Genomic DNA, 22,263 nt, shown 5'->3' on the forward strand with positions numbered 1-22,263 from the left:
ATGTATATGTATATACATGTATATGTATATACATGTATATGTATATATATATGTGTATATATATGCATATATATGTATGTATATATATATACACATTATATATATACATATGCATATGCCATGGTATTATTAGTTTCTTATGGCTGCCATAACAAAGCACTACAAACTTGATGGCTTAATAACAGAAATTTACTATCTCAGAGATCTGGATGCTAAAAGTCCTAAATCAAAGCATTGGCAGGCTTGGTTCCTGCTGAGGCCTGTGAAACAGAATCTGTCTCATGCCTCTCACCTAGCCTTTAGCGATTTGCTGGCAATACTGGGAATTCCTTGGCTTATAGAAGCATCACCCTGATCCGCTTTTGTTTTCATTTGACTGTCTCTCCATGTGCATGTCCATCGCCAAATTTTCTCTTTTTACAAGTACAACAATCGTTCTGTATTAGGGCCTACTGTCATGACCTCATTTTAACTTGATTACGTCTGTAAAGACCCTTTGCTCAGGACGGAATGTTTGTGTCCCTCCAGAATTTTTATGTCGAAACCCTACGTGATGATATTTAAAGATGGGGTCTTTGGGAGGTCTTCAGTCACGAGGTCAAAGCCCTCACAAGGAGACTAGTGCCCTTATAAAAAGAGAGAGGAGAGTTTGCTTTTTCCCTCTCTCTTCACCAGATGAGGACACAGAGAGAAGGTGGCCGCCTGGAAGCCTGAAAGTGGCCTCTACCAGAGTTGGGATTTGCCAGCACCAGGAGACCACCCACCCTTCGGAATTGCGAGACATAAATGTTTCTTGTTTAAACCACCCAGTCTATAAGTATTTTTTTATGGCAGCCTGACTAAGATACCCCATCTCCAAATAAGGTCCCATTTTCAGATACTGAGGGATAGGACTTCAACATATGGATTTGGGGAAGACACAAGTTAACCAATAACAGCTGTGAAAAACTTGATTGTTTCAGATTTAACATTCTTAGACCCATGAAACCAGCTGTATACCAACACCAATTGCATGTGCAGATTTAAAAATGTTTAATGACCCAAATTCAATCTAGGCTGAATATTTCTTGAAGATGATATAAAGTTTTCTTTATTTCTGCTAGCTATTTCATGACTAATAAACCAAGGGGTGACACTGGTAGATATATTTTTATTTGCATGTAAGTTCTATAAGAGCATTTTAAATGGCAATAATTATTCCTCATGACTGTATTGTGCAATAAGCAAACACAGTGTTTTTATTAATAATAGTTATTAAATTGGAATATATTTAGAAGAGATGACAGCATCAATGGTAAATTGTTAATGAATTTTTCAAGTTTTAGAGTATGAGTAAAAATAATTTTGGATATGTGATTCTGAATTAAAGACCTGTTATTTCAGAATAAAAACAAATGCTATTCAGGTGATTCATTTTTTAATGATGTCACATTCATTTATAAAATATTAATTTTGTTGCTGATTTCCATTAGAAGATTTAGTAATTCATCCATTGACGGAACTTGGAGCGGTTTCTTTTTTCTCTTGTTTTAATATGAAATGGCATTAAAGAAAGGGAGGAAATGACTACAACTCAGACTTTCCCCGTTATTTTCAATAAAGTTTTTGGCCAACGTTATATCCAAAAGAGGACTCTACAGCATAGCATGCTTTGCATTCCTGAATATTTTCTTGTTCTAATATTCTAAATTTCCTAATTTTACCCACATGGTTCCCTCCATTATATGCAGTCAAATTAAGAAGTGGAAGACTGATCTGAATCCATCTATTTGCTCAAAGGCAGTGCAGTGTGCCAAATTTTCCAATAATACTTTAGAAGTCTGAGATTAACACTAGGCTGTTGCAAATCTCCTCATCCCTTGCTTATATGGCTGTGTTAGAAAGAACAGCCTGAACTCAGTTCAGAAATCAGCAGAGTGTCTGGAAACAACGAGTAGGCCCAGAACAAACAGACCCGGAAGTTGCAAACAATTCTTGCAACAAGCAGGCATCATGGGAACTGCAATCGATTACTCAGAGCTGTTAATTTCTCCCACGCTATTTAAACAAACACAATGCACTGTTTGGGACTCTACCACAACGTGAGCTCATTTGCTCAAGACCAGATAGTATTATACCATACTTGTCAATCGACCTCTGACTCAATGGCCTGTGACACCTTGGGAATAGGAAGAAACTTACTTCTTCGTTATCACTGGTTTCTCCATCTTTCGTACAATAAATGCATTTTCTACATCACTATAAAGATAAATGAAGTTTCTGCAAGACATGACCTTATTATGGTAGTAATACTAGATTTCAGAAATCTTTTGTAAATGTAAGTGAGAACAAATTTTGATGTTTGCTACTATGCTGTCTGAAATATACTGTAAGTTAATCATACGAGTGCACGAGTTGAGGAAGGACAATAAATGGGATTATGGGTTGGTTATACAGCAAGTGCAAAACTGAACAGTGTTTAAAAAATGCTATTACCAGGTTTGTCCATGATATATCCTGGTCTTTGCTATGGCTTTGCTTCAGCCACAACACGCACTCCTCTGTAAAGACTTAATTAAGACCACTTAATCATAGGACACTGATCTCAAGTGATTTCACGACACAGTCCTAGAATGTATAAATCATGACACTCTCCATTAACTAAGTCAGTAATTATTAATTTTCCTTAAAAATTTTAATTCTCAAATTGAGACATAGGCATTTATGATTGGGTAATCAATTATCATTGTGATTAAGCCTACTAAAATATTCACTTTTGTTAACATAAAAGTTTAGAGTTGGGAGTTTAAAAGACATCTAAACAACTCCATTATTTTATTTTATAGATAAATATATTGGGCTAAGAAAAATTACATGAAGTTTTCCAAGATCACACAAGTGACAAGCAATAAAAAACAAAAGTCAGGTCTGAATGGTCCAGCTTATCTTTATATTCCATAGCATAGCTCACTGGGTGCCTTACAGGTTGGCTACCCTGATGATTTTTAAAAATACAGCATAAATTATTTATAGCAGGAAAGGATACCCATGGGATGAGACAAGTCTGTGTTTGGAGACTGATAGAAATATATGTTATATACATGGTGGATCACCTCTGTTTTCAGGGGTAGACCTCAAATAATTTAAGTTGTTTTCCCAATATTAGAACTTTGAACGATATATTTTAAAGTTCACTCTGGCTAGGCAAGAGTATAACCAGAGGAAGGATTTGAAATAATTTCTGCATCTATGCAAGGCTAGCTATGTAATTTTCATTGTCTAGTGCAAAACAAATATGTGGGGTCCCTTGCTTAGTACCTTGTTATTAAAAGTGCAAATATATGAAAATCTTTCCTTTAAAAGACTTGTTTACTAAATATAATTCTAAACATAATAAGGGCATCAGTACTACATGAAAAATAATATTAATTTACAAATTGAAGATAAATTGTGTTATAATTTTATATAATACCCTAAATAGTAATAATTTCTTACTGAGTATCTTGATTAATCATATAATTTTTATCTCTGTTTTCATTTACTAGATCACATAAATTTATATTTATAGTAGACTTTATAATTGATACAACCGAAAGCAATGTTAGTCACTCTCAGTAAATGCAGGATTGCAAATAATTTCGATAATTTCTAATTTTGAGAGGAATTTTTCTGTGGATGCGACTGTTTCTGGAATCAATAAGAATGTTTATAAGCTATAATAACATTGGAATAAATTTCTAATTATTTCAAAATATAAAATTTAGTACATCTGGACCTGACATTTCTCATGGAACATTTTTTTTTTCTAAAAAGATTTAACTCTTCATACAAATCAGTTTCTCGTAAGTCTAAATTTAGCTTAAATGTAAATTTATACAATGTCATTTTAATGTTTCCTTTGCCATTTTCTATACCTTGTGGAGGTCATATAAGAAACAAACCAGCTTCATGATTTGCACATAATTCAAAATGCCTGTCCATGAATTCTATATCTTCAATTAAAAAAATAATAATTTAGTTTAAAATTGTCTTCCTAGTTAATAATAGAGTCAACCAAAACTTCATAGGAAAATTGTGTTCTTTTCCAATAATACAATGACATTAAATTTCATGTCTTTTTTTCAAGCCTGTGGGTATTTCCTTTGCAATAGTGCATTAGTCATCAAAACGAGAGATTCTAAACTCTTCGAAGTGTCCTAATGCCTCCCAATATTCTTTATTGCAATATCCATATGTAACCTTTAGTTTTACAACAATTTACTGACATAATTTACGGCTTGCCCACAAGCAGGTTCTGCCCCAGCACCCTACTGGAGCGTTAATATGGCTGCTGACAGCTCACGAATAGGCTGTGCAGCCAGATGAGCAAGCATTCCCACACCTCACATCCTGACGCCCATGCAGACCCCCTCCTCCGTCCCAGAGCCACTGCTGCTGGCATCCGTGCTGCTGCTGTGCTATCGCTACCTCCCTCCAGTCCTGGCTTGGCAGCCGGGGCGTAGGATTCTGTGCCATGCCAAATGCTATGCATTCCTGCTTCCACTGTGCCAGGAAGGGTTGACTACTGCTGAGCCACCACCAGTGAGCGCTCTGCCACCCAGTACGTACGTCTCCTCTGCCCACACGCATGTCCTGTTGTTCCATCAGACTTCATTTAAAACACTCAAGTCCAAAGAATTTCAAGATGGTGAAAGCAAAGCATTCAGCAAAGCACTGGGCCCTTCTCAGCGTGGGATCCGTCCAGCTAGACAGATCACATGTGAGTGAAGCTGGCTATACTAGTAGGTAATAGTTTGGCTAGATGGGCAGTGATCTGGGAGTAGCCAGTTTGACAGATTACACAGTAACAAATTTTGGGGGGAAAAGATTAATCACAGCTTTATTGCCAGGGAGCCTTTACTAGAGGAAAACAAAAATAGCAAATAATTGCTCCAACTATCCAAGGTGACTGATTATTTTTCTCCAACCTGGGTCTTCCTAATGGCACAAAACTGAAACAACCATGGCAGTGGGGATGAAAGTGTTTGGACAAAATTAAAAGCATGACCTTCTTCTTACCATGTCCTTCTGAATTCAATCCCAATTTTCCAGGAATGAATCCAGGGCTTATTTCATGGTTAGTCATTGGGCCACCCACTGATGCAGTAAAATGTAAGCAAGTCTGCCACAGGCCTCGTATTAAAGGTAAAATAATGAATTATCTACCTACAGAAAAGTAAGAAATGGTTTCATGTGGTAGTATTGAGACCTTTTAATGCTGACATGTTCTCATGTCAAACTAACATTATAAAAGGCAACGAGCCCTTTGTGGTTAAGTATTTTGTCCAAGGTCACCCAAGAAATAAGTGGGGGGAAAAAAGAGGATTTGAAGCCAGAAGCTCTGGCTTAAGAGCTACAGACACAACCCACTAGGCTCCCCGTATTACCTGGTTCCCCTTCAAACTTACAATCACACATCTCGGATAAGTACTCCTCACTGCCATTGTTCATCCTAGTGGATACCCTTGAAGATCATTGTCCCACTCTCCCAGTGACTATTTCTTCATAATCCTTTTCTCTTTTTGAGTTGATGATCTCACCTTATTTCATGTGGAAAGCAGACACTATCAGATGGGGCCAACTTCATTTTCTTCCTCTAATATAATGTAAGAATTCTCTAGTATATAATTCTCCCTTTTCTAGTCTAAGGGTAGATCTGACAGTTGTGTTATTATCAATCAAAATCCAAATATACCTTAATATTAAAAAAAATACTTCTTCAGAGAATTCTCTACACTTTCTGTGTCCCCTCTATTTTATTCCATTATATCCCCAACCCATCCTGCCAGAATAGCTCTTATGAAGTTCACAAATGAGGGTGCCTTGTTGGCTCAGTCGGTTAAGAATCCAAATCTTGATGTCAGGTCAGGTCATGAGCTCAGCGTTCATGAAATCGAGCCTGATGCTGGGCTCTACGTTGACAGCATGGAGTCTGCTTGGAATTCTCTCTTCCTCTCTCTCTGTCCCTCCTCTACCCGCACTCTCTCTCTCATAGAATAAATAAATAAACATTAAAAAACAAGAAAATAAAAAAATCACAAATGATCGCCCTAAGGTCAGTGGTCAACTTTCTATCTTCAGCTTACTTGGAATCTTAGCAGCATTTTAAATTAAGGGACTGTTTATTAGAGCATGCTATAGAATGGCTCTCATAGTACTCTCCAGATAAGCAGGGTAACACCACCTGTGGCCACTCTGAAGTAACACGATGACACTACCCAAAGTTTGGTTCATTTATTGAGACTGATGATGCCACACACACACTAAGAGGATATGAAAAGGTTTATTACATAGTAAAGCTTTTTAGGAATAGCAGAATGATTTCTAGCAAGTTCAAAAATGGCTCGTGAGAGCAGGGAAAGGAGCCTGATCTCGGGCTTTTATGGTCTTTCGGGGGCAGAGGGAACCAGGTGAAGTTTCCCTCACACTGGCAGAGATTCCTGAGGGTTTGAACCTCTCACCAGAATGAAAGGAGGGAGAAGTCACGCTTTCTTATCAGCTTACCTAGATGTGGGGAAAAGAGGAAGAGGGAGGAACGAAGCCTGAAAGCTGTCAGCAAACATAAAAAAAAAAAAAAAAAATCTAATCAGACCCTTTATTATATGTGTGAACTTATAAAATAAGTAAATTCCTGGGCTCATCTCAGATCTACTGGGTCAGACTTAGAGGGTAACGAGCTCTCCAGGAGATGTTGATGCACCCTCCAGAATGGGAACTACAATGTAGGTTCCAACAAAAAAAAGTTTATCTGTTTTCTCTTACCTCCTGAGAAACATTTCCTCTGTCCCTTTTAGTAGTTTTTATTATCCTACCTGGTCTGTAAATTAACACAATTTCAGCCTTCTCTCCTCTACTTAAATTGGCTTCAGTGGCTTAAAAATCCATCAGGAAAATTGTGACTCCCGAAACCTTCAACCTTAGTATGGCTTCTTTCCATTGTGTTCCAATTTCACTTTTCCAAATACCTTCGGCGTCTCTTCTTGGATTTATAATGAGCACGCCAAATTTGCCATGATAATATAGAAAGCTTGTTCACCCCTGCCCCCTTAAAAATTCTCCAGCTAGATCTATTCTGTAGCAAATATTTCCTATCCCAGATGATCATAACACTATCCCCTCAGTTACCCAGGTCACAAGTCTTGGAGCTATTGTGTAAAAACCACATAAAAACCAACACTAAATTTTGTTGGTTCTTCATGTAAAATGCCTAATACAACTTGTTTTCATCACGTTCTGCTCCAGTGTAGTTCAAAGCAAAATCATTTTATCTGGACCAGATCAGGAATCTCTTGCTTGGCCCATGCTACCTCTGTTCTTAATCCCCATTGAGCACATTCTCCGGGCAACAGCCACAATGCTTATTTTAAAACAGAAATCTGATCATGATACACCCTTGAATAAAAAGCAAAACAAAACACAACCAAAGCTCCAAAGGGTTTCTATTATAATTAGAGTAAAAGTAAAACTCCTTCTTGTAATATACAAAGACCTTTATGATCTTTCACAGCTTGCCCCTAATCTCATCTCCCTCATTTCTCAACGGTCTTCAATCACTCATGTTAATTTATCAAAAGTAATTGATAGGCTTTCTAGCTCTCAGAAGAAACTTGAAAGCAAGGATTTTTGTCTCGTTTTGTTTTATTCAGCTCTCCATCCCTAATTTTTCCTCATATGAATAAACAGAAAATTATCCTGACACATATTGGGTTACTCAAAAAACAGCGAATGACTAAATGTGTTCTAGGTGGACAATTTTATTTAGAACACTCTTGGAAATGTATGTAGAAGAGTGATGTCATGTGTTTATTGCATCAAGAAATAGAAAGTACTGGAAATGTCAGTCGGTGCTTGTCCTGTCCATGCCCACACTCTTGGTTCAGGGCCACTGCCTGACCATGGTTTCTGCAGAATGGCCAGCCATGGTATGTGTCACTGTTGATTGGATCAGTGGTAGACATCTATTCCAAGACAGCTCCATCCTAGGCAGGCCAAAAGCCTAGAATATAGTCAGACATAAAAGGGTTTGGCTTAATAGAAATGAACAAGTAGTTCAGAAAATTAAATAACCTTTCCTGGAAATTTAAACTAAAAACAAGGAAAAGGCCAGCAATTGCTACTATGTCAGAAAAAAAAGAAGCCATTTATGTGGGATGTCACATTCGTTAAACATGAAACTGAAGCTTCATCAACCATCGCTCCTGAGATCTCTAGTGGTCACATCAATCAAGAGTTACCCTTCAGTTCTTTCCGCGAGCAGGCCAGGGCTAAAACAGCTACTATTCTTAAATTGTCAAGAGAAGTGTTAGGGAAACTGAATACTAAAAAAATGAGTGATGTGCCACCTGAAAAAGTGGAAATTATGTGAGCTATATAAACAGGGAAATGTGACAGGAGGTGGTAAATGAACATATTTTCTTCAAAAAATGGCAACATGTACAAAATACGGTGGCGTATTTGCCCTGGGCAAAGCCATTGTGATGTCACTAGTCTGGTTTCGCTGCATTGGAATAAAATGTGGTGTGAGAGCATCCCTGAGAAGAGTGGCTGAACTATATTTCCATACAGATGAGGCACATAGGAAGGAAGAGGATCAAAATGAAAGGGAAGTTTAGGAGATTTCTAAGCAGTAGATCAGATATTAGCTAAATGAAGCAAAAAGGATGAGAAAAAAGTCAACGTCAAAGTAGAGGAAACTAAATGAAACAGACTTTGAAATAACTGAAAGTCAAGTAAAATTGAAAGGGGGGGGCATATCATAAAGTTGACAGGCTCCCCCTGGGGCCATTTGCCAGAAAGAGTAAAAATTTAGCCCACCGGAGAAAATCTAGCAACATTTGTCTCATATTATTTTTCAGTAATAAAATTTGTCTGGTAATAACATTTTGATAGTCAGGGTCCAATCCGAACAAGCGCTCAAATGGTTATGTTGTTGTTGTTGTTCATGTTGTGCAAATCCCCCGGACTTGTGGAAATACTCTGCAAAGCCCTTTAGAAATGAAAGAATATTCTCATTAGACTTGAAGTACTTCCTCTTTCAGCTATTATTGGCAATCCTGGCTTTGTCCCCATTGTTCTTGAACACAGTGAAACACAGTGAAACCCGTTTATTTCTGATTATGACACACATTATAAGGGCCTGTAAAGATGTAGACAAAAGAAAAAGAAATACATGAAGCTAGCTGACATTTAGCAGCATTAAATACGTGTATATATATATATATATATATATATACACACATATATACATACACACATATATACCTACACACACACACACACATATGTATCAGGCTATTTCATAAACAAGAGTCAGAAGAGTCAGTAAACTTAGTTCGAACAAAGATGTGGCTCAATCCTTCCCACCCAGATTGGTTTACTCATTGCTAGCTGTCATGTGCCTGTGGTTATAACGCTCCCCACAAACTGCAGCCTGGCCCCCGTGTGCTTTCAAGTACCCATAGATTTTTGGATCTGATTCAAACTCATCTGTAGGTCTGTGGTTTTAAGAAACAGAGAAATAAATTCAAGAATGCTCATCATTATGTGGCTTATAAATGGAATAGAAAGAGTGACTTTTCTCACTGTAAATTTAAAGCAGACTGAGTAAATGTACAGAAAAAAAATAAGCTGCCATTTCATACATATTCCCAAATAAAAATTAAGTTATTAAATTCATATGTTAGTATTAGCACCCACATGCACACAAAGGCAAACATACCAGAGTATATAGCTGTCATAAATTAATTTAGTCTTTATGTGTTCAGTCAGAAAAACTTAAGAAGTGCCTCCCTGTGCCAAGGAGTGTTATATACGCGTGACATATCAAACAGTCTTGATTCCTCTATTTGAAATCTCTACATGGTGCACTCATAGATAGAATACTTAGTATAATCTTGATAAGAATAAAAAGAGGCATAAGTTATAGTCCCCTTCTTTCAAAGGACTTAGTCTAGCTGTACTGATAAAATATATGCAAAAACATGGGTAAATGGTAACAACGGTATGTGCCATCACACGATAAGATGTCATCAAAGGGGTACTGGCAGAATTACTCTCGGATGTAAGAGAAGAGTGACATTTCACTATAAATTTGTCTGTGAAGGAAAGATGTCTGGAAGATTTACTTCTTACTAAATATGGGTCAAGTTCAGAATTTAAAAAGAAAAAAAATGATTAAAAAGAGCATTCTATATGCAAGGGAGGCTATCAAACATAGGTCAAAGCTGTCTTCAAGAAAACCATGTTCGGGTCCTGGGGCCAACAAACGTGCCAGGAGAAACTAATTGTCCCCTTAGGATACTTAACATGAAATGCAGTTGTTATCAAATTAAGGAATAAGGGAGTTCAGTTTCGTATACAAAATGATCTATCAGTATTTGTGAATAAAAAGATATAGAGAAGTATAACAGGGTAATAATCTTTCAAAAGATATGGAACCTCTGTGCTGTGCAAAGCAGGGATGGTTGGTATCTCCTTCAGATGTCCTTCTATAGGTCAATGCAACCTTCCCCCAACCGCTGTAAACACAGGTTGTAAAAATCTCACAGCTTAATCCTTTTCTGGCAACTTCTCTTTGGTTTCATGGTAGTTACCTTGATCTACAATCCATGTGCACTACAGACTGCCCTCTCTCCAGGGCTTATACTGTAATGACAGCCAATTACCCACTGAATTTAGGGGTCTCATCACTAATGGCAGACGGATAATTGATAGTCCCTTGAATGCACTAGCATGGCAGTTGCTAGAATTTCCATCTGTGATAAACTGAGATGTGACACAGAAGAAAGGTGAGGGGTGTACTAGCATCTACAAATCTCTAGTGTTTGAGAAGCATGGAGGACATTGTTAATAATAAGGACTATGGAACTGGGTGATTGCTTCTACAGGCCATTGACGCATTGAAGAGATACTATGACAGGCTCAAATCTATTTATCATAAAATTAATATGAACTGAGAAAATTAGAAGGTCTCCTTGACACCACTGAGAGACTCTCACCTTCCACATTCTAGCAGTAGACAGAGGAAAACATCTGGACCCGGAACTGGGAGAGACAGGATCCTAAGACTTTGAATAGGGATACCTGAAGATCTCAAGTGCCCAGGTTCCCTGAATCATCTAGGGCAAAAGAAGGAGCCTACCTCTCGTTGCCTGAAAAAAGCTCCCCCTCACATGAAGACTATTCAGATGCCTCCAGATGGTAAGAGCTTTGTAAACCAATGCTTTCTTTCTTCTGGATCTGTTCTCCATTCCCTTTATGAACATCACGCCCATTTGTAGAGCCAAATATCAGCAATGCCCAATTGGAAAAGCATATGTCTGCTACAGGCTGAGTGGGATTTTATGCCAATACCGCTGCTGGATCTAGCTAACATGCATGAGTAGGAGTAAATAAGAGTGGATAATAGGGATGCTAGGTCAAGGGGAAGGGAATATGAAACTAGATAAGAGGCATTGGCAGTATGGAGCTACTCTCTCATGATACAGGATTTAACAACCTGGCAAATGTCCCCGGGAGAAAATTACAACAGGCTGATGGTTTAGCTGTCAGAAGCTAGAAGAAAGTGGTAGCTTGATATTTCTGCTTCCACTTAAGATTTAGAAAGCTGGAAAGACTATCACTTCCATCATAACAAGGCATTTTTTTGAAGCAATCAGTTAGCTGTAGTCATGGAGTAACCAAGTAGCCTGAAATCAAAGACTCCCTCACCACCCCCATCCCAGGAAGGAGAAATCAGATAAAATGTTACTAAATCACTAAAGGTAAAGTGTGGGCCAGAAAGACTATAGTAATCCCTAGGAACTTCAGATATATGGATAGTTTTAAATCACTCCTTTTCAGGAGCTCCACTGAGCTGGAAAAAGGTGGGCAGTGAGGTGTGTGGGAGCAACCAATTAAAGCCACAAGACAAACATGAAAGTAATAGCGAAATCTTTAATCACTTATTATATCAGAATGAGAAAGGATCTAAAATGAGAGAAACTATAGATTCTTCCCTAGAAGAAATGAATAGATTCATTTCCCCCCAATAACAGATTTTCAGGTGGTAGACATGGGAACCCATCTCAGTGTTAAAGGAACCCTGGGGGAAAAAACAAAAACAAAAACAAAACAAAACCAAAACTTGTGGAGATTTGGTCTGAGAGGAGGGAGAAAGATAAGGGCTAGGGATGGAAAAATACTGAGTACTAAATCGGAGTGGAGAAAAAATTATCTTTGTGTTTCCCTGATAAAGAAACCTCCAAATGGAGGCACCAAGGCGAGGAATGCAAATATTCATAGAAACATAGCCAGTCAGTGGGTCCTGAGCCTTTGACGGCAACTCCCTTCAGAGATTGTAATGCACTGACTGTGCACCATGTCTTGGGTGGAGAGGGCAGATTGGCCCCCATGAGTTCTGCCAAGTAAAGCGTTTGTAATTGAATGTAGTTGGGCCTGAATGATCATACACAGGCTTTGTTTGTTTTGTATTGCTTTGTTTTGTTTTCATTGTCATTTTCATTTTGGCAAGTGCCAAATTCCTCATGACAGGATAGTTTCCATGAACTTTTACTGGAACTAAAAGTTAGAATAAATAGGAAACAATTTCAGATAATAGGTTTAATCCACTGATGTCAATAATTACGTTGAGTTTAAATTATTTAAGCATCCCAATCAAATGACAGAGATTTTCAGATTGGACTTAACAAAAAAAGTATGAACTATGGTGTCTACAAGGATTCCAGTTAAAATATAAAGCCAAAGAATACTTTAAAGTAAAATAATAGGAAAAAAAAATATGTGACATAAAGACATTAATCAAAAGAAAGTTGAACTGCTTATATCACAAAGTAAGCTTCAGAAAAATATTTCCATAGATAAAAATACTGCATAATGATAAGGCCAATTTAAGAAAACATAACAATCTTAAAATGTATATGCTCCTAACAATGGGGATTTATAAGTGAAGAGGCAAATAATGATGGAACTGAAGAAGACATATACAAATCCATGATTATGGATGGTTATGTCAAAGCCACATACAGTAACTAGTAGACCAAGGAGACCAAACACTGAAAAGATACAAAATAGGAGTCAGAAGACTATCACCCATGGGCAACAACTTGATTTTATAAATAAAGTTTTACTGAGTCATAGTTTCATTCATATATTTCAATAATGTTAATGATTAATGTTACCACAGCCTAGGTGAAGAGTTGTGACAGAGACAGTATGATCCAAAAGACTAAGATATTTATTATCCAGTCCTTTAAGAAAAAGTTTCTTGATTCCTGATACGGAATACTGAACAACACTGCTAATCATTTTGACTTTTATGAAATATTGCCCAACAACAACCAAACTGAACAATGCATATTGAAGAGTGCACATGGGACTCTGACCAAAATAGATCACATTTTGGGCCATAAAACAAACATAAGCAACACAAGAAGTAAAATCACACAAAAATGTATTCTCAGAATATAGCAAAATTGATCTAGAAATCAATAAAATAAATATATTGGGATAATCCCAAAATATTTTGGACACTAAATAATAACCTTTTAAATAATCCATGGGAAAGATATGATATCACAAGGAAAATCAGAACACATTTTTAATTGGTTGAAAATGAAAATGTATTTCATAGTATGTGGGAATTACACTGTTTACAGAACCACTTAGAGCACTAAACACATATGTTAGAAAATAAGAAGGGCATTAAATAAATGACCTTAGCTTGCAGCTCAATAAATAGAAAGAGTAAATTAAATCCAAAGCAAGCAGAAGAGAAGAAAAAATTAAAATAGGAGAATAATAAAATTGAAAGAATTTTTTAATTTCATAAAGCCAAAGGCTAGTTCTCTGAAAATACCAACAAACTGGTAAGCCTCTAGCCGGACTAACAAAGTGAAGAAGAAAGAAGATTTATATTACCAATATAAATATTTATTGCCAATAATATAAGTTTAGAGATGAAAGTTGTGACATCACTACAGACTTAAATGGTTAATAGTGGGATATGATGAACACCTTCATGCCCCAAAATTTGATAGCTTAGATGAAATGGACAACTAGCAGCTTTAGAAGAAGAAGATAAAACTTAAATAGTCTTGCATCTATTAAAGCCTTTGATATTGTCACTGAAAATTGTTATCAAATGTTTAGGGTAAAATAACATATGGAAAAAAAAGGAGGAAATATTTCTCAAGTCATTTTCTGAGGTCTGCATAGCAAATAAATTATAAGAAAATAGAACTACAAACCAATATCCATCATGCAAATATCCAAAATTATCTGCCTAAAATATTAGCAAATATAATGCAGAAATTTATAAACATGCTAATATCTAATGCCATAATTGGGGCATATCCCAGGAATTCAAGGCTGACCCAACATTTCAAAGTCAAACAACTCAATTCATCGTGTGAAACAAGCTAAAGAAGAAACATAATAGGACCTTTGCAACAGATGCAGAAAACACATTTGGAAAAATTCAATTCTCATGTATGATAAAAATTGTAAGCAATCTATGAATTAAAGGCATATATTCAACCTGATAAAAAGCATCCATCAAAGTTCTACAGGCAGTATCATACTTGATATTAAAAAGCTAAATATTTTCTCCCTACAGTCAAGAACTGACAGGGATGCCCATTTTCAAGAATTGTATTCAACATTGTACTGAAAGATGTAGTCAGTTCTGTAGAGGGAGAAAAATGCACAAAATAGGTACAGAGTAGAAATAAATACATTCAGAGCTCTATATTTGCAGGCAATGGTATTATTGTCCGTGGAGAAAATTTGAATCTTCAAAGAAGCTGCTAAATTGATCAAATGAGTTTAGCACGGTGATAAGATATAAGTGCAATATGCAACTATGAAACACATTTCTAATTATTATCATAAACAACTGGAAACTGAACAGAAATTACTTTTTAACACAGGATCAACCAAACAAAAAATCTTTACACCTAAAAAAGTACGTGCAAGATCGCTAAAAACTACAAGACATAAATGAGAGAAAACAAAAACCCAAATAATGGAGACAAATAATAAGTTGGTGTATTTTAAGAATCAATATGGTTAAGACACCATTTATCGATTTGAACTAATTCAAAACAATACCGATCCAAAAGCCAAAATCTCTTAGCTTGATTAGCCAATGCTATTTTTTAACAAAAATGATGTATTATGAGAACTCATACTACCTGATTTAAGACTTATTATAAACGTACAGTAATGAACTGGACATAGTAATGAACAAAGAATATATGCATAGATAAAAGGAAGAAATTAGGATCCAGAAATATAACCACACAACTCATTCTGACCACCTGCAAAAGCAGTCAATGGGAAAAGAATAGCCCTTTCAATGAATTATTGTACAATTTGATAGCCTTATGTGACATACCTTTCACCACATAAAAATTAACTTGGAGCGAATCATTGATAGAAATATAAAATACAAAACTAAAAAATTTCTATTAAAAATATAGAAGACAAGTTTTTCAGCCTTGAATTAGGAAAAGATTTCTTTGTTTGGAAATCCAAAGCGTAAGCCAGAAAAGAAAATATATTAGACTTTGTCACATTAGAAACGTCTGCTCTTTGAAAGACACTGATAAGAGAAAGGCCAACCACAAATTGAGGGGAAAAAAAGTTTCAAAATGTAGTTTTGACAAAAGGTGGTTACCTCAAACATAAAAAGAATCCTTATCACCCAGTGAATAAGAAAACAAGCATCCCAATTAAAAAAAGAATGGACAAAACATTTACAGAGATACTTCATCAAAGAAAATACTTACATGGTAAATAACTTCATAAAAAAGGTTCAACACCATTAGACATTAGGGAAATGCACGTGCAATCTGCTATGAGACACTGCTATGCACCTATTAGAATGGTAACAACAGTGGGGCGCCTGGGTGGCTTGGTTGGTTAAGCGTCCGACTTCGGCTCAGGTCATGATCTCACGGTCCGTGAGTTCGAGCCCCGTGTCGGGCTCTGTGCTGACGGCTCAGAGCCTGGAGCCTGTTTCAGATTCTGTGTCTCCCTCTCTCTCTGCCCCTCCCCTGTTCATTCTCTGTCTCTCTGTGTCTCAAAAATAAATAAATGTTAAAAAAAATTAAAAAAAAATGAATGGTAACAACAGCAACATCTGACAATGCCAAGGGCTGGAAAAGATGCAAAACAACTAGAAATTTCATCCACTGTAGGTGAAAAAAAAAATTGCTTATTTTGGTGAGACTATTTTGCATCCCTGCTTTAAAAAATTTTAGCTATTTCTTGATTTTAAAGTAATCTCTACACCCAACATGAGACTCAAACGCATGACCCCAAGATCAAGAGCTGCATGCTCTATTGACTGAGCCAGCCAGATGCTGCCAGGCTGGCTATTTCTTATAACAGTAAACACGTACTTACCATCTGTCTTGGCAATCCTACTCCAAAGTATTAACCTCAAATAAACAAAACCTAAACACAAATGTGAATGATGGTTTTAATCAGAATCACCCCAAATGTGCGAATATCCTTCAAATGGTGAATTAATTAAGAAAATTGGCACATCCATACCATAGACCATTTATCTCAATATGAAGACAAACTGTAGATACACGTAACAACATCCATGAATCTCAAAAGACTACGCAAAGTGAAAGAAACCAGATGCAAAAGACTACTTGAAATTTTGGCGAAAGCAAATTTTAGAACAGAAGATAGACCCATTGTTACCAAAGGTGAGGGGTTGTGAGTTGTGCGAAGGACATGAGGGAAGTTTTTTGGGGTGATGACAACGTTCTATATCTTTTTAAAAATTTTTTAAAAATTTATTTATTTAAAGAGAGAGACAGAGAGAGAGAGAGACAGAGAGAGAGAGAGAAAGAGAGCACAAGGGCACGTGCAATGCACAGAGAGGAGGAGGGAAAGAATCCCAAGCAGTCTCCACAGCATCAACATGGAGCCTGAGGCAGTACTCAAACTCGCGAACCTGAGAGATCATGAAATCTTGAGATCATGACCTGGGCAGAAAATCGAGAGTCTGACACAACCAACGAGACACCTGGGTGCCTTGACAATGTTCTGTATCTCGATCATGATGTTACACCGCTATGATTATTACAATTTATAGAAGTAAACACCTTAGACAGCTAGCGTCTAACACATGTAAATTAAACTTCAACTTGAGTTTTAAAAAAATGTGAGGGGTGATATTAAACGTCTGAGACAAGGCAGAATTTCCATGGCAGACTGTGGAGGAAGACAGCAAAAGGCACACTCATAGTAGGGTTATACTACGAGACTGAATGGACCCAGCAATTGGCCAGGTTTCTTAAAAGACTAGCAGCACACTTTGCTTTTCAAAGTGGTAAATGATGTTCTGTAAAGGCAGATACAAACGTTTTCATCAACAAGAAGCTCGGTAATGGAAATAATAAAATTAAAGAGTAGCATTAGTTAGGTGACAGCCCTTAACCATCAGAAGCAAGTGAGCATATGTATTGATAAACAATTAGATCAGAATAGCCAGGGACCTGACCCTCAGAGATCTAAGGGAATGTCTAAAGGACTATAGATTTTTTTTGGTAGTTGTTTTGTTTTTTGGAGGCTTTTTTTTAAAGCAAAGTATATAGGAGGCCAAAAAGTGTATTATGTGCATGTATGTATGCATGGATGCATGCATGGAAGTGTTTATATATACATTTGGGGGGGGCAAAGGCCAAAGTTATAGAAAGTTACAACCCCTTTCCTAGTTTCCAGAGCTTAGTCTGTTCCCAGATCAGTACTCATCAGCTAAAAATGATTCTAAGTTCCCATAAGGAAGGATCCTGCAACCCTGGGTCAAATGATGAAATGGGGGTCACCTGAATCTTTCACCAAAGGGACCTCAGGGAAATTTTATCAAGTGACTTTACCCTGGAGAAAGAGGGATACCAGATCACCCAAGTAATATGAGATTTAGAGTCTCAGTTGATGTTGATAAATGAAAATCTAGAGAAACCTGCCTATAGGTGTCGGGTAATCATGAGAGGAGTCTCAGGCCCATCAACCTCATAGTGGGCCCATTAAACCCATGGACAGTTCCACTATTAATTATCCCAGTTCCTAAATATGTAATTGAAATATACCTAATTAGCAGCTGGCAGAAATTTCACATGAATTCTTCAACCTTTGGAGAAGTAAAGGGTAAGGTAATAAACCTAATCTCTGCCCTCTTCTCCCGGGTAAGAAAATAAATCAAAATCAGTGTTGCACAGTATGGTGAATGACAGAGACTGGGGCTGCTCTCAAAAACTGAAAGGATCCAGGTGCAGATATAGTGTATGCAGATGTGGCTTCCTTCTCCTCTCCTTTCATTTCACCAACATGACCCCGGAAAATCTAGACGGAGAGGGGTGAATGGCAGCGGACTTCTATAAACAGGAAGAAGCGACAACAATTGCAGCTGCTGTACTGACATAGGGTGTTTACTAGAGAGGATGACCCACAGGTTCTGGTTCATGGTAGACTGCCATGGATTTGGTAAATGCATTTGCTTCAAAAGCCCAGGGTCAGAAGCAGTTCTCTTTTCCAGGAGGTGGAAAACTATGTACGTTCAACATCTCGCCTCAGAGATCTATCCATTCTGCTGCTATTTCTTACAATGTAGATGAGGTGGAGGTCCAGCAGAAAATAAAACTGGTCCACTATGTTGATGATTTCATAGAAATTCAAGCTGAACAGGAAGAAGTCTGAGTACTCCACCAAATCTTCAATTAAAGAATGGTCATGATTTTCTGTTTGCTAGTGTAGATGTGATTTTATTCTAAATTACATTTTAATATTTTTAATGCTTGCTTATTTATTTACTTATTTGTTTGTTTATCTATTTATTTTGGGAGAGAGCATAGGAGGGACAGAGAGAGAGGGAGAGAGAGAATCCCAAGCAGACTCTGTCCTGCACGTGCAACATGGAGCCTGACGTGGGGATAGATTTCATGAACTGTGAGATCATAGCCTGAGCTAAAACCAAGAGCCAGGCTCTTAACCGAATGAACCACCCAGGTGCCCCTATTTTACTCTAAATTACATTTTAATGAGCACCGTTGTAGAGTAACACATATATACAACAATAGTATTGTAACTATTCATCAAACTTACTGGACTATCTTCTGAGGACGATAAATGTTTCTGTTATTTGGTTTGTTTTTTTTTTTTTTTTTTTCCACTTACATCATAACAGTAAAGAATTCCAGTTTACCTCATGCTTCCAATTGGTACAAGTTTATTTGTTCTTCTTAGTTTTCTCCGTAGGCCAAATTCCTAGCACAATGTTGAATAAAAGTAATGAGAATTAGAATCTTTCTCTCATCTCTGATTTCAGAGATTGGCACATCCATACCGTAGACCATTTATCCCCAATGGACCACCTTTAACATTATTCATACTGTCTTTAACGTTATTCATTATGAATGACATTATAATCTTAACCACGATATCCCCTATCACGTTATGACAATTCTTTCCTTGTCTACATTGACTGCTTGAGGTACCACCTATTTCCCAGTACAAGAGATTTTCAAATTGACTTCGCAGTTCCATCAAATTTTGGATGTATGTACTTTAAAGCCATATTATTAGGGAATCCATTTATATGTGTTATGATAACTGACACATTTGCATTTATTTGCTCCGTTTCATGTTGCACATCTGTTTCCACTTTTGTCTCTGACTCTTTACATTTCTTTTTTGCTTTTTAAAAATTAAGAAAAAGTTGCTTTGCCCACATGCCTTCATTTTTATTGATATATATTTGAAATTCTTTGACTTGGCATTCTTTAAAAAGGCTAGCACATACGCTTAAAGTGTAAAGCAAAGCATATCTTTGGTACCAGTTTCCCTTCAAGCTATGATTTCCCAGTTATTAGCTATTATTCCCCAAGGTTTCAGTTGTCATCCTGTGTCTCCAACCCCACAGAGTAAATATTTTCTGTTGGTTTATACTGTTCTGAATGTTTAGATTTACGCACAAGTTTATGTTTTGAATTTTTTTGTCAGCACTTCTTTTTTGCTTCTCAGACCTACTCTACGAATATATTTTTTTCTACTTCCTCGGACAGCATTATTGAGCTTGTATTCATGGTAAACTCTGGTTTTGTTTATCTAAAAATATTTCCATTTTACTGTCAACTTTAAAGAATGGTTTGTTGGATATTCAATTTTAGAACACATGTTATTCTCTACAATGACTTTAGTTTCCACGGCTGGTTTCGTGAATTCTGTTGTGAGTCTTGTACAAGTCCTTTAAAAAGGTAATATTTTCTTGGTAAAATTTTAAATACTCCCTTTGTCTTTGGTGTATTGCTATTTCATTACATATGTCTTAGTATCAATTTATTTTTATTTGTCATGACTGATATCCATGGTATTTCCTGAGTCTGAAAATGTATGCATTTTTCCCTCTGGAAAATCTTTATATTCCCAAACATGATATTGAATAATATTGCCAACTTTCCTTCCCACATTTCTTCTTAATTATTTTCTGGGGTCCGTTAAAATATACATTTGTCATTTTGAATCTGTCTTCCATGATTTTATTCTCACTTGTATTTTTTTTTCTTTCATGGTCTTTATCAGATTCTGATAGATTTTCTCATCATATATAACTTTGTATCTGTGTCTCTATCCATCAATTTTTCAAAGATTTCAATCTGAAAAACTCTTCACACTTAAAATTATTGAGAATCCCTCTCTATGAAAATACATCTGTGTTTCATTTTTACTCACACACTCACAAAAGCTCTGACACCAGATGTGTAGGGTTTTTCTCCACACCAAGCAATCTCTGTGACATCAGCTGGGTGTCCAATAATTCAATTCAGTTCATTTCTAATACCAACCAGTCTTATGGGACTGAGTCTTTATCCTCTACAGGTCCCATAGGTTAAAGACTCAGTCCCATAAGACTACCCTTCAAGACTTCAGATTCCTGTCATTTTTAGTAGGTCCCTAGGTTGCCCACAACTTTGTCTGCTTTTGCTGAAAATCAGAGATTTCCCACAACCTCCTTGGATTTGATCATTTGCGAAAACAGTTCACAGAACTCAGGAAAATACTTACTTATGGCCACCAGTTTATTATATAACAAAGGATGTAATAAAGGATATGGATAAACAGCCAAACAAAGAGATGATATGAGATCTGGAAGTGTTCCCAGCTCAGGAGCTTGTGGATTTGGGTTGCACCAATCACCCTGTATATGGATGTGTTCAAAAGCTGGAAGATCTCAGAACCCCATACTTTTGGGATTTTTATGGAGGCTTTATCCCATAGGCATGACTGATCATTAACCCAATCTCCATCCCGTCTCTGCTTTCTGGAGGATAGGACAGGAGTAACTAAAAGTTCCAAGCTTCTAATTACAGCTGGGACTTTCTACTCATTAACCCCCATTCAAGAGCTCAAGAGTCATATTGTTAGCTTATAAGTGATATTCCTATCATCCCCCAAATTCCAAGGGATTAAGGAGCTGGGTGTCAGACATTCCTATCACTCAGAAAATTATCAGGAACCAGGGTCAAAGAATAAATGTTAAAATGAAATATTTTCCCAGTACCACTATTGACAAGGGTTTTATTTTATTTTTTTTTCAATGTTTATTTATTTGTGGGACAGAGAGAGACAGAGCATGAACGGGGGAGGGGCAGAGAGAGAGGGAGACACAGAATCGGAAACAGGCTCCAGGCTCTGAGCCATCCGCCCAGAGCCTGACGCGGGGCTCGAACCCACGGACCGTGAGATCGTGACCTGGCTGAAGTCGGACGCCCAACCGACGGCGCCACCCAGGCGCCCCTGACAAGGGTTTTAAAAGCTCTGTGTGAGGAACCAGAGCCAGAGACCCATATATGTATCCCTTATTATTTCCCCTCCCCCAAAACTTTTGTTCATCCATATAAATATCTTGATATTGACTTATTAGAAAATGAAAAAAAAATTGTTAAGATACTTATTGACTTAAGCACATTAATTTTAAAGTAACAATAATAAATCTATTACCCGTTAGTATAAGAGAAAATATTACAACCATCACATTTTATTAAAAGACAATACCTTATTAAAATAATCGTACTTCCAAAGAAAAAGAAGCTCAGTAAGAAGTGGCATTTTTGTATATCTCTTTAATATTTGTTTTAATAGGACTCAGCTCTTTTGTCTTGTACAAATTTTTTGCTGTATGATGTTTTGGTTGAAGTATATGAAGAAAACCCAAGCTTAGACAACATA

Source organism: Herpailurus yagouaroundi, unplaced genomic scaffold, assembly GCF_014898765.1.
Source record: "Herpailurus yagouaroundi ecotype Mexico unplaced genomic scaffold, PumYag 100, whole genome shotgun sequence".
NCBI classification, from domain to species: domain Eukaryota; kingdom Metazoa; phylum Chordata; class Mammalia; order Carnivora; family Felidae; genus Herpailurus; species Herpailurus yagouaroundi.